Source organism: Piliocolobus tephrosceles, chromosome 7 (assembly GCF_002776525.5).
Source record: "Piliocolobus tephrosceles isolate RC106 chromosome 7, ASM277652v3, whole genome shotgun sequence".
Lineage (NCBI taxonomy): Eukaryota > Metazoa > Chordata > Mammalia > Primates > Cercopithecidae > Piliocolobus > Piliocolobus tephrosceles.
Window position 1 is genome coordinate 81,949,176 of NC_045440.1, and position 17,566 is coordinate 81,966,741.

Consider the following 17,566-nt stretch of genomic DNA (forward strand, 5'->3'; position numbering starts at 1 on the left):
TTTTACACAGTGCAGCTGCCAGCCTCTGTCAGGCCAAGATACACATGCACTTAGAGGCAGTAAGCTTTCCTCACTTACACAATGTTTCTGCAACAGGGAAAGAATGTATAATAACACTTCACCGTTGTAAGAAGCACTTGGAGGTTCATCTGATATTCTACAAAAGTAAGCAATTGAAGAATTGGGCTTAAAATCTTATTTCTAACTTTTATAGGAAAAAGTTAATACTTTCCATGTATTGAACATCTAGGATCAGCCTAGTACTTTTTAGGTTGGGGCCTCACCTAGAAAAATCAAGTTATATTTAACTTTTTCTTCATAGGGTTGTTGTGAGCTACAGGTAGGTATAGAAGTTTCCCTAGATGGTCACAAGTCCTCCCCTCCCTGTATCCTCACTTCTTGCAACGTAACTTTGTAGCTCCTTCCAGCAAGAAATGCTATTTCTCTACTCTTAATGGTGGGCTGATTTGTGACTCCCTTTAGCTCATGGAGCTCAGTGGAAGCAATGGTGTGTCAATGCTGAACCCAGCCCACATGCTTTGAATGATTCTACTCCTCTCACTCTAGAACCCTGCTGATCCTCTATGTGAATAAGCCCACACTAGCCTGCTGGATGATGAGAGAATGTTGTTGTCCAGTTGTCCTTATTGTTCCCCCAGTAGCCAGCCAATCCCCAGAAGCAGAGACACCTAGCTGACTGCAAGCTGACCAAAGACACAGGCATGAGCCCAACTGAGACCAGAAGAACCTCCAACCTAAGATGGCCCAAACTATAAAACTGTAGAATGAGGAGCTGAGTAAATGGCTGTTGTTTTTAAGCTGTTAAGTCATGGGGTGGTTTGTTATGCAGCAAGTGCTATAGGAGGTATTATTTTCCTCATTGTATTAAAGAGGCACAGTAATTTTTTCAAGGTCTACTAGCTGGTATATGGTAAGGCTATCAGGTTATTATACCAGCTTTAAGGGCCTACACTCTTAGTCACTTCACTGCTGTTTGATGTAAATGAGAAAGTACATACTGAGCGCCCTCCACATGCTCAGTTGTTGGCTAGACATATTTTCTACGTTTAGGGAACTTACTGTCTCCATTTTGTTTTTCACTAATGAAAGTACAATTTGACGGTTCTCCTTATGCTATTGCCTCCACCTGAAATATATTTTCTACCCTTGAAACCCGCTCAAATGTAACCATTTCTCAGGAACATCCTCTAATGTCCCAAGATAGAAATAAAGTTTTCTACCTGTGGTTGACTGCAAAAAATGGACCATGATTGCTCACTCTTTCCTTTCTCCTTGCCCTTTAAAATGTGACGTTTTAGTACCTTCCATCAAGAAATGAAATCTCTTTCCCCACTCCTTGTGTCTAGACTGGGCTTGTGACTTGCTTTGGCCAGGAAATGTGGCAGAAGTGATGGTGTGCCCGTTCTCACACCAGGCCTAAAGTGCCTTGGATACTTTAGGCATTCTCTAGGAAACCCTAACTCCATATTCCAACAAATCTGGGTTGACCCTGGTGATGGCTGAGAGGCCAAAGGACCAGAGCTTGGTCAGCCAGCTTGTCTCAGCTAAAGCTCCCAGACATGTGAGAGAGCCCTGCCAAGATCAGCAAAGCCAAACCACAGCTGACCGCTGTTGCATGAGCGAACCTAGCCAAGATGAGAGGATTGCCCAGCTGAGTCCAATCTAAACTATCAATCACGGAATCAAGAGCTAAACACATTTTCATCTAAAGCCACTAAGGTTGTTACGAAACAACAGATAATGAATACAGATCCTTTGTATTCTTTGGGCACGTTTAAACTTATTTTTGGAAGAGCATATGTATTCAACAAATGTCACCAGATGAATAAATAAATGACTAAATATTCATTCAATTACACAGAGATAAGATTCCTCTAACAAAACAGAACTCTTTTTATTTCGAAGTGAATAATTCTATCTTTCCTGGCTGTGAGACAGTGATGTTTATAGTACAGGGCCTGATACTTAGCAGGTGTGCTCAATAAATGTTATCTCCCATTGATCTTATAGTTGAAATAAGATGCCAAACAAAAGTCAAAGCAAACACCATGCATTGACACAAGCAGGATGTTACTTCCTAAATCCTTTCAAAATCAGGACAAACTCTCCTGGTATTTGTAGGATGGAGACTTAGGGCAAGAAACACATACTTTCTGCCCCTCTCCAGATATTGGCAAGTTTCTTTCTCTTTGAAAATAAGCTTCTTTAAATAACTTCACAGCTACTCAAGCTACCCAATTACAAACAGCAGGAGCACTCTGCTACAGAAAGACCTCCCCAGGAGGCTTTCCTTACTTGTTCTCAAGGCCAGTACTTCTCAACTTTGGCTGCATATTTGAAGAACCTTGGGAGCTTAAAAAAAATGCCTCCAGAGACTGACTTAATTAGTTTGAGGGTACACCTGCACATGGGAATTTAAACAGCTCCTTGGGTAATTTTACTGAGTAGCCAAAGTGGAGAGCCACCACTACTCAACTTTTTCCCAGAGTGCCTCTACCAAATAATTATTATCAGATTTAACTTTAAAGGTAGTCCTAAATAAACCTTTTTTAATGTCTATAATCGAAACCCAGCACTGAAATACTACAGCTGGAAAATAGTTTCTTATAATGGACAATGACTGGCTCAATAGAAATTAAGAAACAATGATCAGATAAGTAACTTCCTGATAATTAACTCAACAAGCATCATATGAACATTTGGCAAGGTCTTAACTGTCTTAAAGGTCTTAACATAATTAGGTATTCAACACTTTATTGGCCTAAATTAAATACCATATAACATTATTGACTATACTGAATAACAAATTCAAGCTAAATTGCATTTAAGTGTACAATCTAAAAGTACGTTCGCCTAAAATCTTTCTTTCTCAAAGTGTACATAATCATTTGGATAATAATACTTTATCACAAATTAAGGTACAATTTAATATTTTAATATGATTTTGAGCTCAGATTCAACATGGGTATTTCAAAAAATCTGGTTTTGCCTTCCTAGTACGTAAATGACTCACATGGCAATATGGTTTGGCTGTGTCCCCACCTAAATCTCATCTTGAATTGTAGCTCCTATGATTCCCATGCATTGTGGGAGGGACCCAATGGTAGGTGATTGAATCGCGGGGGCAGGTCTTTCCTGTGCTGTTCTTATGATGGCAAATGGGTCTCATGAGATCTGATGTTTTTATAAATGGGAGTTGCCCTGCACATGCTCTCTTGCCTGCTGCCACGTAACATGTGCCTTTGCTTCTTCTTTGCCTTCCACCATGATTGTGAGGCCTCCCAAGCCATGTGTAACTGTGATTCCATTAAACCTCTTTCCTTGAGAAATTACCCAGTCTTGTGTATGTCTTTATTAGCAGTGTGAGAACAGACTAATACAGTAAATTGGAACCAGGAGTGGGGTGCTGCTATAAAGATACTTGGAAATATGGAAGTGACTTTGGAACTGGGTAACAGGCAGAGAGGCTGGAATAGTTTGGAGGGCTCAGAAGAAGATAAGAAAATGTGGGAAAGTTTGTAACTTCCTAGACACTTGTTGAACAGCTTTGATCAAAATGCTGATAGTGATATGGACAATAAAGTCCCTGCTGAGGTGGTCTCAGATGGAAATGGCAAACTTGTTGGGAATTGGAGTAAAGATCACTCTTGCTGTGCAAAGAGACTGGCAGCATTGTGCCCTTGCCCTAGAGGTCTGTGGAACTTTGAATTTGAGGCAGATGATTTAGGGTATCTGGTTGAAGAAATTTCTAAGCAGCAAAGCATTCAAGAGGAAGCAGAGAATAAAAGTTTGGAAAATTTGCAGCCTGATGATGCAATTAAAAAGAAAAACCCATTTTCTGGGGTGAAATTCAAGCCGGCTGCAGAAATTTGCCTAAGTAATGAGGAACCAAATGTTAATCACCAAGACAATGGGGAAAATGTCTCCAGGGCATGTCAGAGACCTTCACAGCAGCCCCTCCCATCACAGGCCTGGAGGCCTAGAAGGAAAAAATGGTTTACTGGGCCAGGCCCAGGGCTCCCCTGTTCTGTGCAGCCTTGGGACATGGTGTCCTGCATCCCAGCTGCTTCAGCTCCAGCCATGGCTAAAAGGGGCTAACATACAGCTCAGGCCCTTGCTTCAGAGGGTGCAAGCCCCAAGCATTGATGGCTTACACATGGTGTTGGGCCTATAAGTGCACAAAAGTCAAAAATTGAGGTTTGGAAATCTACACCTAGATTTCAGAGGATGTATGGAAATGCCTGGATGTCTAGGCAGAAGTTTGCTGCAGGGGTGGGGCGCTGATGGAGAGCCTCTGCTAGAGCAGCGTGGAAAGGAAATATGGAGTTGGAGCCCCCACACAGAGTCCCCACTGGGGCATTGCCTAGTACGGCTATGAGAAGAGGGCCACTATCCTCCAGACCCCAGAATGGTAGATCCACTGACGGCTTGCCCTGTGCACCTGGAAAAGTCACAGACACTCAACACCAGCCTGTGAAAGCAGCCAGGAGTGGGGCTGTACCCTGAAAAGCCACAGGGGTGGAGCTGCCTAAGGCCATGGGAGCCCACCTCTTAAATCAGCATGCCCTGGATGTGAGACATGGAGTCAAAGGTCATTTTAAGGTTTAATGACTGCCCTATTGAAGTTTGGACCTGCATGGGCTCTGTAACCCCTTTGTTTTGGCTAATTTCTCCCATCTGGAATGGATGTATTTACCCAATGCCTGTACACCCATTATATCTGGGAAATAATTAACTTGCTTTTGATTTTATAGGCTCATAGATGGAAGGGATTTGTCTTGTCTCAGATGAGACTTTGGACTGTGGACTTTTGAAGTGATGCTGAAATGAGTTAAGACTTGGAATTGTTAGGAAGGCATGATTGGTTTTGAAATGTTAGGACATGAGATTTGGGAGGGGCAAGGGGTAGAATGATATGGTTTGGCTGTGTCTCCACCCAAATCTTGTCTTAAACTGTAGCTCCCATGATTCCTACATGTTGTGGAAGGGAGCTGGTAGGAGGAGATTGAATTATGGGGGCGGGTCTTTCCTATGTTGTTCTTATAATGGTGAATGGGTCTCATGAGATCTGATGGTTTTATAAATGGGAGTTCTCCTGTACAAGCTCTCTCTTGCCTGCTGCCATGTAAGACGTGCCTTTGCTTCTTCTTTGCCTTCTACCATGATTGTGAGGCCTCCCCAGCCATGTGGAACTGTGATTACATTAAACCCCTTTCCTTTGTAAGTTACCCAGTTTTGTGTATGTCTTTATTAGCAGCATGAGAACAGACTAATACACATGGCAATAGTGTTCCTTTTTGTGATTATTTAATTCTTTTTTGGTAGAGTTCAAAAGTGCTGAAAAATGATGGGCAATGTTATGTTATAAACTATATAGTGCATATATAATGCATGCAAATTGCTTTAATGTCAAAATTTCATCCTCAATAAACTCTATGCTGTAATCACAAATGGACTTCCAACACACATTCAGAGTCAGAATTCTCTAAGCCACTGGTTCTGAAAAATCTGCTTGGACCCTCTGACTTCACAGATACGAAAAACAACATCCAGAAAGGTTAAACAAGTCAAACAATGCCCACAACACCAAATGGCTGGGAATGGAGCCCAGGACATCTGAGCCTGCATCCTCTTGCCCCGCTAGGGGCATCTGGAAGATAACAGCGGAAGTGTGTTCAAGCACTACAGAAACAGGTGGCAGGGCTGGATTTGGTCCCCAGCTTTTGCCAAATACTTGGATTTTGCCAGCCTCTGCTATAGATGGCTATATTCAGTAGAAGACATTGACAACAGGGGATATCATTATCGCTTTTTATACTTCAATTCTTCTTATCACAAAACAGGCTGAAGTCAACCATGGTTATTTAATACATTAGTTATAAATGCATTTGCTGTATTTTTTCTAGTCTATTGTTAACATCTTACATTAGCATGGTACATGTGTTTCAATTAATGGACCAATATTGGTACATTATTATTATTTGGATTTCCCTAATTTGTACCTAATGTCCTTTTATTTTTGGTTCCAGGATCCCATCTAGGATGCTGCATTACATTTAGTCTGCTCATTTTTCATTACTTCAAGTGTGTGTGTGTGTGTGTGCCTATGTGTTTGTGTGTGTGTGTGTGTGTGTGTGTGTGTGATACAGAGAGAGACAGAATATGAGTATTTATCTTCTATGTAGCAAATTAAGGGCAAAATCCTACAAATTACAATTCTCACGTTCTCTAATGTAAAAGAAAAGGGCATATGTTAATGGAGTAATCTGTGGTTTCAATTATGATGAAAACATTGTGGATTAAAGGAAGGTTAGGTTAAAAAGAATTTGACATTTAGAAGGACCTGGAAACAGAGTTTCTGATTCCAGCATGGATTAACAAAATCTAAAAAGCAAGGAATGCAGTAGAGTAGTGTGAGAATTTAAAGTAATAAAAGTCAGTTCACATAGAAGCATGGTAATAAAAAAACATTGTGCAATTTGTCACCATTTACTTTAGAGGAGTCTGCATTTTTAAAATCCACAGAAATGCAGTGATAGTTTCCTTGCCAGTATTTGTGTAAAACATTTTCCAAACAAGACTGATTCATCTTACTCTGAAATGAATTGTTAGATCACAACAGTGAATGTTAAGGCATTTGCATCCCTTATAGAAATGCCAAACATTTTACTATGCCTGATGCTGTACTATAAATAGGGAGATTCAAATGCTAAAAATGTTCTCTAAGTTGCCAAACATAGTTCTTTACCATGTACTTCCTGGTACAAATGACTTGTTCTTCCAAAGTCTGAAAATGAAAGCTAACTGCAATTCAGAAAAATGTTGCAAATTACTTCAATTAATTAAATGTAAAAGTCATTTCATTTCTGTATATTTCTCTTTCCTTAGATCATATTTATTGAAAGGCTTCTTTAGACATTTACCAAAGTTTTGTTAAATCACAGTTAGTCTGATAACAGTTGGGTTTTAAAATGAACAATTGGAACAGCCAAACAATGCCAATATTGCTGGAAAACAATGATGCTTATCTAAATTATTCTGAATTGTTAGCCACATTTGGATGTAATAGTAGATGTAAAATTTACTTACTATATTTTTTCTAAATAATCTCTGGGCACAATAGTGCCCATAAATCAATAAATTACAGGTTAAAGGTATTTCATTTCACAATAATGCCCACATATCACTGGGAAAATTTTACTAATTTATAATTGGTATTTCAAAATAGTTTCAAAATCTATGTATATCTTCAATAAAAAAGAACATAACAGTTTAGGGATTTGTATGGCATATTTAAGGTTAGTATTCATTTGAAGAGGTGATCCCTGATTTTCACTGAGAGCTGGGACAGGAAATTGTAGGAGATTTTTCTATGATGTGGACAGGGCAAGGCACAGTAAGAGCTGCTTTATAACATTTTCTTCAAATCAGCTGACTATCCCATTGGGCTTTAATCTCCCTTCTGCAACTGACCAGACCTCATATTATCCAATTACCAGTAATTACTTAAGAACAGCAAGGTTCTCTTTAAATTGAATAAAAATAATTATTTTAATATCTTTTCCTGGCTTCTTTAAAGGCTTCATGTTTTTTGACTTGCATAAATTTTTTGCAAACCTCCATAGAAGATATTTTAATTATTTTAAAATTTTATGGCACGTAAGAAGTGACTTAAGTAAAATTACTTGATTTTAAGTTAATTAGTAATTAAAGGTTACATTAACTAGTTCATTTAAATACAAATTTTACTAATTCTAGTTTGACGCTTTCCTTATTTAACAGTGATGTGCTATTTAGTCTACTTTAAATTCATCATGTAATGAAAGGCATGACTTGTAGACAAATTTTTGCAATGACAGATGGGCATATACTTGGTTTTGTGACCAATTATATAAATTTCAAGCTACAATTAATATGTCATGATAGATAAACAGATAAAAGTTTTCATTCATGAATATTTGGTAATCTTGCATTTTGGACAAAAATAATCAATCTACAATAATTTTTGTGCTTAATTATAAAATAATGAGACAAGATAAAAAAGCTTTAGGCTGCTGTTTGTATGCATTTCTTTGCAGTGAGTATATATATATATGTCAGTATATATATATAAGCCAAATTATATGTGATTATCATTACTTTTTCGTTTTTCAACATTCAATTTTATACCATATAAATGTCCTAATAGACTAATATAAAACTCTGCAAACACATTAAGATATTTAAGATTAAAAGAATAACGCAATAAACACACATATTTAGGAAATAAACACCCAGTTTAAGAAATAAAACATCATCTACACTATGAAAAGTCTGTCAGAATTTTGACCAGATGACTGCAGATGATAATCGTCGCAATATCAGTTGCTGCTTCTGCTTACTGTCTGTAATCAGTTATCTATTCTATGTATAAAGTAACAGTAAATGACTAATTATAAAAACGAATGAAAGCCCCCATGGGGGCTTGCAGTGTTTATGTGAGTCATAATCATGTTCACTCATCTGACTGGCACTAATAGCTTCACATTTGTTAAGAGGTCCTGAAGCAGTATTATTTTCTTCAACGTATTTAAGTAATCATTTTATTTATTAATAATTACTTTCAAAATAGAACCTAGGTTTGAACCTTTACCACCCTGAACAGCCTAAAATCCCTGGGACAGCTTTGCATCACAGTGATTTTGTGAAAAGGCTGTTGGGAAACCCCGATTCAGGCTCGGCCAATGCTAAGTTAGAGATGCGGGAAGGAGAAGCGTGCACACAGGACTGATGTGAGGATGCACAAAGGAGGCCATCTGGAGAGCGGCTGATGCCCCTGGGCTCCTGGCACATGGCCCCTCCAGGATCTAGAGAATACTCCAGAGTCCAGAGTCAAGACCCAAACACTTCCACATATATGCAAGTTGGGCCGGGCTACAACATGTAATGGTTCTGCAAATGAGGATGATGTATATTAAATGTTATGTATCCACAGGTACCTATGAAGCATACCTACTGAGGTTCCAAATCTTGGTGCCAGCCTGCCACAGAGCTGAAATTTCTACCGAAAAGACCAAAGAACCATACCACAGAGTTAAAAGCCATGGGAAAAATTTGTTCCAACTGGGAACAGTTGTTTCTTTTTTTTTTTTTTTTGAGACGGAGTCTTGCTCTGTCGCCCAGGCTGGAGTGCAGTGGCCGGATCTCAGCTCACTGCAACCTCTGCCTCCCGGGTTCACGCCATTCTCCTGCCTCAGCCTCCCGAGTAGCTGGGACCACAGGCGCCGGCCACCTCGCCCGGCTAATTTTTTGTATTTTTAGTAGAGACGGGGTTTCACCGTGTTAGCCAGGATGGTCTCGATCTCCTGACCTCGTGATCCGCCCGTCTCGGCCTCCCAAAGTGCTGGGATTACAGGCTTGAGCCACCGCGCCCGGCCCAGTTGTTTCTTTTAGGAAAATGTTTTTAGCTTAGGACTCTGTTAATTACAAAGTCATGGTCAGAGTTCCCTTTTCAAACTGTTTCTTAGAAAGCATAGAACAAAATTTCGTTCTACCATATCAACCATGCAGGATTTCAGAGAATGTAGTTTGCATAATAACTTCCCTCCTTCTTCCATCTTTTTTAGCTTATATACTCTGTGCCTCATTTTACCCTCACCAAGTTTTCATTTGATGTGTTGTATACTGTATCTCATTCTTAAAACTTTTCTGGAACAAAACAGTCACCAACATATAAAGATGAAAAAAGCTTAGGGATAATTCAGTTCTATCCTCCATATTTTACAAATGAGAAATTTCAGGCTCTAAGGTCCCAATAGCTATCAGTTTAAAAAGGGACTGGAATTTAGAGGTCCCAAATGTAGCTTATTACTTTTCTTTTTTTCTTTTTTATTTATTTATTTATTTATTTTTTATTTTTTTGTTTTTATTTATTTTTTTATTATACTTTAAGTTCTAGGGTACATGTGCATAACGTGCAGGTTTGTTACATATGTATATCTGTGCCATGTTGGTGTGCTGCACCCATCAACTCGTCAGCACCCATCAATTCATCATTTATATCAGGTATAACTCCCCAGTGCAATCCCTCCCCCCTCCCCCCTCCCCATGATAGGCCCCAGTGTGTGATGTTCCCCTTCCCGAGTCCAAGTGAACTCATTGTTCAGTTCCCACCTATGAGTGAGAACATGCGGTGTTTGGTTTTCTCTTCTTGTGATAGTTTGCTAAGAATGATGGTTTCCAGCTGCATCCATGTCCCTACAAAGGACGCAAACTCATCCTTTTTTATGGCTGCATAGTATTCCATGGTGTATATGTGCCACATTTTCTTAATCCAGTCTGTCACTGATGGACATTTGGGTTGATTCCAAGTCTTTGCTATTGTGAATAGTGCTGCAATAAACATACGTGTGCATGTGTCTTTGTAGTAGAATAATTTATAATCCTTTGGGTATATACCCAGTAGTGGGATGGCTGGGTCATATGGTACATCTAGTTCTAAATCCTTGAGGAATTGCCATACTGTTTTCCATAATGGTTGAACTAGTTTACAATCCCACCAACAGTGTAAAAGTGTTCCTATTTCTCCACATCCTCTCCAACACCTGTTGTTTCCTGATTTTTTAATGATTGCCATTCTAACTGGTGTGAGATGGTATCTCATTGTGGTTTTGATTTGCATTTCTCTGATGGCCAGTGATGATGAGCATTTTTTCATGTGTCTGTTGGCTGTATGAATGTCTTCTTTTGAGAAACGTCTGTTCATATCCTTTCCCCACTTTTTGATGGGGTTGTTTGTTTTTTTCTTGTATATTTGTTTGAGTTCTTTGTAGATTCTGGAAATTAGCCCTTTGTCAGATGAGTAGATTGCAGAAATTAGCCCTACTTTTCTCTCAATATCTGTTTGCCTCCTGTGACAGTGGAATTTTTTTTTTTTTTTTTTTTTACCTCTCCTTATAACAACACTGCCCAAGTGATGTTGACAGACATTTTCACCCACCTGAGACAATATAAAATTTAGGAAATTCTACATTCTACATGTTGCTTTGGAGAGTCACAAGAAAATTCTGAGAAATCCTGCAATAAGCAAATCAATTGAATTTTGCTGAACCTATGTCTCCCAAACATATCCAACCATGAATAAACCTTTTTTTCTTTTCTCTTTTGGGGGCACCCAAATGAGAGAGAGCTGCACCCATCTAACTCCTCACATTCCACTTTGGGAAGTTCCGGGTTAAGACAAGGCCTCCAGGAGCAACTGTCTAAATTCCCATGGCAGCAGGGAGGGAGGAATGGTCAAATGTCCACCCCGGAGAGCGGCTGCTCTCCATACTGGCAGGTCGTGCTATACTGCCGTGCCCAGGGCCATGGTATGTCAAAGGGCCCGGGACCCCCCAGTGAAAAAGCTGTAAAGGAGGGGCAGGGCAGTACCCTGGTCCTTTCTCCACCTGCTGCTCGGGCGTTCCTCTGCAGGCATGCCACAGAATGCAGTTCAACCTGACAGCCATGGGAGGAGGTACCTGGAATCCTGTTTACCATGCAACATTAGTCCGCACCCACTTTGAATTCTAGAATGACAGGAATGACAAATTCTTCCTCCACTGCAGCAAATGCCATCACTCAATGGGGATAGAGTTCCAAAAATGACAACGCAACATGGTGTGTGTACCTCTGTGGGGGCAGTGTGTGTGTTTACAGACCCCAAAGGGGCTGACAGGTAAGCAAGCTCTCCTATGGTCCAGGAGACACCTGTGTTCAGACGCATGGAGCCCTAATGCTAGACCCTGGAGTAGATGCCAGTGCTGTCTCTACCCTTCTTTGGCAAGTCACTTACCCTCTCTGAGCTTTAGTTTCCTCTTCGGTAAAACAGGAATGTTAGTCATAGTAATAGGGTGATCGGGCAGATTAAAGTTTAATACTTGCAAAGTGCTTAGACCAGTGCTTGCCTCACTCTAGGTACAGTATAAGTGTCTGTTAAATAAAATAGTATCATTCACCTCTAATCCCAGCTATTCAGGAGGCTGAGGCACAAGAATCACTTGAACCCGGGAAGCAGAGGTTGCAGTGAGCCCAGATAGCACCGTTGTACTCTAGCCTGGGCAACAGAGCAAGGCTCTGTCTCAGAAAAATAACACAAAAAAAACCAAAAATAAAATAGGGTCATTAAGTGTTTACCCCAATTTCCCTCAACCGATAAACGTTTTCTTTCATACTAGATGGTGACATATAGCATTGGTGAAACAAGGCCCTTGTATGCCTTGCTTTAGGGCATCCTCCCCTGCGTCATGATGATGACACACAAAAGGCCTGTGCCCACACTGACTTAGCTGCCTGCAGGCTCTCCCAGCTTTCTGGCGAACTGTGGTCACAGGTTATGGAGAACCAGCTGTCACTGGTGTGTACTAAAGATCTGGCCTCAGTGGTTATCGGAAATTCTGCAGGAAAGGAACAAGCAGGCACGACAGGAGGCATGGCTGCAGAGGCACAGATGGGCCAGCAATTACCCTGCACACGAAGGTGTCTTCCAGGGACCTGCCAGTCCTGCTGCTGCAGGCAGCGCCTCCGAGGAGCCCCTGGAGGGAGCAGGAGAACCTGGCCCTGCCTCGACCTCAGGTCCCTCAGTAATCCTTAACTCAGCTGTGAAAAACAATAAAATAAAAACTACTTGAAAAATAGACCCTAAAAAAGTACCAAATAGAAACAATAAAGGGAGTTTATTGAAGCCTTGGTGATTTTTTCTTGCTATCTTTGTGATGTACTTGAAAATATCATCATATAACTATGTTTCTATACTTTTTTTTTTTTGAGACAGGGTCTTGTTCTGTCACTCTGACTGGAGTGCAGTGGTGTGATCTCAGCTCACTGCAGCCTCTGCCTTCCAGAATCAAGAGATCCTCCCACTTCAGCCTCCCAGGTAGCTGGGACTACAGGCATGTGCCATCATGCTTGGCAAATTTTTGTGGAGACAGGGTTTTGCCATGTTGCCCAGGCTGGTCTCAAACTCCTAGACTCAAGCAATCTGCCCACCTCGGCCTTCCAAAGTGCTAGAAATTTAGGCATGAGACACCATAGCTGGCCAATTTCTATACATTTTTAAAAAGACAAACAAATGCATCATCAAAAAGATTGTCTAACAAATACATTTTAAAAGACCAAGAAACTTAAAAACAACAAAGCAGATAATATATGTGGATCATGTTACAAGTGGTGGAGTAAAGGACCTGCTTTTGTTACATAAGATTAACCCTTATGCAGGCTACATAAAAGGGATTTGCAATAATCCAATGCTCTACTGTATATTAACACTACCACAGATAGAATTTTAGAAGTCTCATAATTTATATTATGTAGTTTTTATAAAAATATCCAGGGAGCTGTTCTTAAGAATATAGGCCAAGAGGCTGGGCATGGTGGCTCACGCCTGTAATCCCAGCACTTTGGGAGGCTGAGGCGGGTGGATCACAAGGTCAGGAGATTGAGACCATCCTGGCTAACACGGTGAAACCCCGTCTCTACTAAAAATACAAAAAATTAGCCGGGCGTGGTGGCGGGTGCCTGTAGTCCTAGCTACTAGGGAGGCTGAGGCGGGAGAATGGTGTGAACTCAGGAGGTGGAGCTTGCAGTGAGCTGAGATCACACCACTGCACTCTAGCCTGGGCGACAGAGCGAGACTCCGTCTCAAAAAAAAAAAAAAAAAAAAAGAATGTAGGCCAAGATTGGGCAGTCATGATAAATTTCTCTTTAAGCCTAAGGACGAGGGGCCCCCACAGCTGCTGTTGGGGATGCTGGGTGTGGGGCAGGCTCTCCCACTCTCTAGCTCACATACTGTCTGTGAACACAGCAGCCTGGCACACATGCACACACATGAGGGTCCCAGACACCTGGGGCTATCAGGGCCCATCACATTGTGCAGTCTGTGTGCTCAGGGAGAAGTGGGAACACATAGCCTCAAGAAGCAGAAACGCCAGGCCTCAGTCATGGTCAGCTCAGCTTCCAGTTCAGGGTTTGCACGCTGCTTTGAGCCTTTGCTTTTACAGTTGTTGCCTTTAAAGTTCTGAACATTTGGGGCATGGCTCCCTCTAACGAGCAGTGCACCTCTCACCTCAATGCACATCTTTAAATGTGTCTTTTTTCTCTTGTCTGTGGCAGCATACACTTGCTTCCGTGAACCACCAGATGACGTACACAGGCTAATTTTCATTTGTACCACTGTGAATGCTGACGTACAAAGGGCAATATCAAAGCAGGTCTAGTGTGTTCATCAAGTATTTCTAAACTTCCCTGATTTTAATTCCTGTTACTACAGTACTTGGGTAGGCATACTGCATCTTAAAGACTTTTTTCATGTAACGCAGGCATAATGCAATGTGAAGAAAATTATCACTGAGAGGAAAACTGTTTCCCCAAATTACGACTTACATCGACAGTAATGAGAAGCTATTAAAATAGATTTTTGCAAAATTTCTAAGCTGATCTGCTGCTTGGAGTTTTGAGATTTCCCACTGCTCTGCTATTTTCCCATTCTGTACGCACAGCACAGACTCCTGCCAAGCCTATTACAGTGAACAAACAATGTCCTCTCTGTCAGAACAGAGAATGAATAGCATCACAAAATTCTCCTCTAATGTACAGCCTACATTTCCCTCACCCCAACCCCTTCAGAAGAGAATAAGCAGGGTGAGGACCGAGGAGGAAAACAGGACTCTCCCCTGGCCAGTCGGAAACTGCCTTCCAGAACACTAAGGGCTAGGTAGTGTCAACCATATCATATTAACTTCTCAAGAGAGAAAGTTGACAAGTTAATTTTCTTTTAAGGGGGATCATATGTTTTTGCATTTCTGTGTGTGTGGGTACACAAATATCTTTATAAGGAAGGAGGTGTTTCATCAGATAAAATTTTAGGTGGCGTTTCATCAGATAAAATAAGACAGCTTTTAGCTACAGACTGAGCAGTGACAGGGGAACTTCATAGAAATGATACAGCAATTTGTGCTAAAATATTGGCAGCTAATTCATGAATGCCAAAGCTGACTATGAATTCGGCTGCTTCTGTTAAGCCTTTATTCCCACTAAGCTCATGATTCACAAAGAAAGCGCCTAGAGTTACTCCTCTGAAACATATAGTATCATGCTGACAGATTCTTCTTTGGTCTCTCTCTCTTTTTCTCTCTCTCTCACACACACACACACACACACACACACAGACACACACACCCCTCCCCACAAGAGGCATTAAATATAAGATTTCCAAAACAAGAACTTCATGAAGCATTTCTCACAAACCAATGGAAGACTTACTGAAGGCTTACTTAGCAGGTATTTTCACAGAAGAACATGGAGTTCCTTAAAATCTTTCATACTTGTCTCAGTTGGTGTAAACTATTTTGATTTAGGCTTTCCCCTCCTGTGACATGAATACAGCATATATTTTATTTTAACCTCTAAAGGAAACTACTCAGTTTTTTGCTCATAAAGGATGAAATGTTATTTTCATAATCAAACCCCACTGGCTTTTGTGTTCATGAGTATCTGTAACACGAAGAAAAAAGGCCAGCCTCTTCTTTCCTCCTCATTTCCCACACATTTTCCATACAGCTCAGTGAGCTCCCAGATTCTGATGGCATTCTCCTGGTAACACATTTAGAAGAGGCTGCAGGATACCCCAACAGCACTGCTTTCTTCTCTGTCTCTCTTTCTCTCTCTCTCTTTCTCTCATATCACTCTAGGTCTGTATGAGACTAAACAATTAAACCTTTGTGTTGTGCCACTGCCATTCGAAAAGCCTAATGGTGTGTCCCTTCATTGGTACAATGGTAATATTTACCTTGGAGGAAATGTTTGTCCAGAACAGTATTCCAAATTCTGGCAATGTATTCCTTTTGAAATGTCGTGGTGAGAGTTCTCTCTTCTTTCTTGGCCTATAGCCAAAGAGAAGGAAAGTTAGAAAAAAAGGCAGATGGATATACACTGTGAAAGATACTTGTTCAGTTCACTGTAAAAATGCTAGTGTACTTACACCAAACACTGAGACTTATATTCTTATATTCCTTCCTGAACAAAGCAAACTGAAATGTAGAGGCACAACTATAGACATTAACAATTAAATTAAAAATTTCAATAAAGAAAAGTTCATATCTCCCCAAAAAATTTTAATAAAAAAAAGCCAAGTGTCTAATCAAATACAAATCAATTTACTTGCTCTTTCCATATTTTCCCTAGTTATGCCAAGTAAATCTCTGTGTTACTACAGTGATACTCATTCAAGTAACTGTTTTCTGCATTTGAAATAAAACAAGTGATTTGTTTGAAAAGAGCATTTATACTTTTTGGTAAGGTAAGCTGTGATTCAGTTCTGAAAATTTCTTATTAGAAGGAGACTTTGGTGCAGTGTGAACAGTGTGACCTGGACGACATGCAGATCTAGCCCCGAGTCATCCCTTCACACATTCTGCTGTGGAAATGGGGAAGATGTTCAGAGAAGGAGAGGATACATGGGCGACTTCCCTTGCTCTCCCTCTTGATTCACCAGCTCCCCAGTCCTACCTGTTGTTCTGCTGTTTTTGGTGCCTAGTCCTTCCTCCAGCCCCCTTCCTCTCTAGTTCTCTTCCCATCCTCAAATAAGTCTCTCCCATATTGAACACTTACTTTACATAAGACACCATGACAAGTGCAGTGTGAAAGGGAGGAGGGGAGAGGGACGGAATGAAGGAATGAACGAACGAATGAACGGATGAAAGAACGGCTGTGTTTACGCTCTAAGGAGAATATCCTGGCTGTTGACTAAGATTCAGAACCTCTCAATCATTTTAACCAACTGAGGTTTAATTCCCGATTTCCAACCTAACGAACGGAGTGGAACATGAGCCTTCTAGATTTGCATCTACTGATGTTCTTTTGTTAGAACCACATATTATCATCTTAGACTGTGTGTTGCTTTCTCTGATAGCAGAGTCAGCAGAATATTTATATTATCTTGAGGTATATCTATTGTTTCCCTGACAGTTTGAAAGTGAGAAACTGCTGCCTTTTGTTTGCCACTGCATTTAGCTACATTATTATTTTCTTTTAATAAGTGTAAAAAGACCAGAACAAGACACACAATCATGGGCTGTCTTCTTCTAAGCCGACTCCAGGTCTTTCTGCTGTCAATCACATCAACTAGGAGACAGGGCTTTGCTGCATGCAGGGCTTGATAGACAACTGAGTTCCCAAGCCATCGTTCCACTCTTTTATTAGACTTCAAGTCAAGCCTCCTTCTGAAGCCCTGCCATGCAGATATATTTAGATGTGGATTCCAATCATAAGCCTCTCCACTTTTCCTTGTCATCATGGTCAATCAGGAAATTCTCCTGAATTGGTCAGAAATATGAGCAAGATTTAATTATCTAAATCAAATTGCTGCAGTTAAAAGGTAAAATTTAAAGAATTAACAATTTTTTTAGAAAATGTCAAATGCTATTAAGGTGTATTAAAAATAATGTTTGGATGTGATTTCTCTATTACCAGATATGAGTACAATCCTGATTTGAAAATTGGAGACAAGATTTGACAGTTAATTTAATAATAC

The 17,566-nt window shown here is 40.4% G+C and overlaps 1 protein-coding gene across 4 annotated transcripts in view; it reads right to left on the minus strand.

Annotated features, from left to right (window-relative positions):
• PAG1 (phosphoprotein membrane anchor with glycosphingolipid microdomains 1) overlaps positions 1 to 17,566 on the minus strand; it is a 143,638-nt gene that overhangs the window by 48,118 nt on the left and 77,954 nt on the right. For all 4 annotated transcript variants that reach the window (XM_023227825.2, XM_023227824.2, XM_023227826.2 and 1 more), the window contains one exon: positions 15,824 to 15,917. The gene's annotated coding sequence lies outside the window, so the exon portion shown is untranslated. The remainder of the gene's footprint in view (positions 1 to 15,823; positions 15,918 to 17,566) is intronic.